The following is a 1973-nucleotide window of genomic DNA, read 5'->3' on the forward strand; positions in this document are numbered from 1 at the left end:
CTGCGGTCCCCAGCCAACCCCCACCCCGCTTCCCTACTCCCACTCCTTCACACACGGACCAGCCTCCCGCGCACATCACATGACGGAAAGAAGGAAAACTGAAGCGGAACGTGTCACAAGCCCAGCTAAGAAAGCAAAGCTTCCAAAGTCTTCTCGAGCGGAACTACATCCGGGCTCTCAAACGCCACGTTCCTGGGTGCCGCGTCAGGTTTTTCGCAAAAACGTGACCGTGTTCTGTAATATCTTCATTTTTTCAACACAGTATACGATGAAAAGATACACAAATCACAAATGAACAAGGAAAGTCATCCATCAGGAATAAATGAATGAAATAATAATAATACGGGAATCACCTGTGCCCGCTCATCCGATCGGCTGCCTGTTCCTATTTAAACTCGGCTCTGTCACTTCCCTGTGGTCAGTCCGTCTGCCAACCTCAGTGAACACGAGGCAAGCCTTTTTCGACCCTGACCCCCACCTGTCCCGTTTTTGCTCCCGTCTATTCCCGGCCTCCACCCGATTTTGATCCCGGTCACGTCTGCTCTCCCATCCCGGATCTCAACCTCTTTTTGTCGCAGACTACGTCTTCTGTCCTATTCTGGCTTACGACTCTCTTCCGACCCCAAACACGTTTTTGCTCTCCTGTCCCGGCTACCACCCGCTTTTTCCATCCCTGACGCCGCCATCGCTCGCCACGGAAGATCCACTTTCGTGGTCGAAGAACAACCCGAGTTCCAGTGCGACTTGCTTCCCGCGTCCAGCAATCACCGGATGGTGGGCGCATCCCTTTCTCTTTCTTCCAATAAAACTTGTGAGAAATGCAACGCAAGTGGGTTCTGTCTGTTCTGGTCGTGACAGGGAAGTATAAAAGAAACCTCATATAGTTTCTGATTAGATTAGATAAAAATATTCAACTCAGTTGCCTGTATTAACAGATATTTGACCTTATTTAACTTGAACCGAACGTAAATGGAATAGTGGACATGAACTGTCCTGAACATGGCTTCACTTGCTTAACCCTTGATGTTAAAAAAAAACGACCTCGAAAACGACCCCAAAAATGACCAGGAAACAACCCCAAACTGCCCAGAAACAAACCAAAAATAGGCCGGAAAAACAATCGGGAAAAACACCATAAAAAAGGAACCTACAAGTAGGGAAACTAACTGAAAAAGTACTGAAAAGTATGGAAAAAGTCCTAAAACAGAACTACATCTATCATGATTACTGATGTGACTCCGCTGTGCCCGCTCATTTGGCGCCAACTGCCGCAGGTTCTGATTGGCTCCCGATCAGCATTTGAACCCGGTCCTGTCTGTTCCCTTTGGTCAGTCCGTCTGCGAACCTCAGTGAACACTAGGCAAGCCTTTTTCGACCCTGACTCCCACCTGTCCTGTTTTTGCTCCCGTTTGTCTTCAGCTACGACCTGTATTTAATCCCGACCACGTCTACTCTCCCGTCCCGGTTTACGACTCGTTTCCGATTGCGACCGCGCTTCTGCTCTCCCTGTCCCGGCTATTGACCCATTTTTCCGTCCCTGACACCGCCATCGCTCGCTACGGAAGATCCACTTGCGTGTTCGGATCACAATCCGAGTACGAGAGCGACTTGCTTCCCGCGTCCAAAGAGCACGGGATCGCGGGTGCAGCCCCATCTCTTTCCTTCAATAAAACTTGTGAGACACGTCACGCAATTGGGTCCTGTTTCTGTTCTGGTCCATCAGGGGCATACATTTAGCTTTTTGTTTTTTTCTGTGTCATCAAAATTCCAATGGAGATCTTGCAACATCCAATTGAATAACTTCAGGTCCTTAGAATAAAATCCCTGCCACACTTTGGACTTAATCCGTGACCAGAGGTCCACTGCGGTAGGGTTTTGACCGAAATGAGCTCAGTCGAGCAGAAGGATCTCGCTCTGGTCGCGACAAAGAAGAGAAAGCATTCATACCACGCCTGGCATGGAATGGCGGATCA

This window comes from Urocampus carinirostris, chromosome 17, assembly GCF_059441175.1.
Source record: "Urocampus carinirostris isolate Australia breed hairy pipefish chromosome 17, RoL_Ucar_1.0, whole genome shotgun sequence".
In the NCBI taxonomy this organism is placed as follows: Eukaryota; Metazoa; Chordata; class Actinopteri; order Syngnathiformes; family Syngnathidae; genus Urocampus; species Urocampus carinirostris.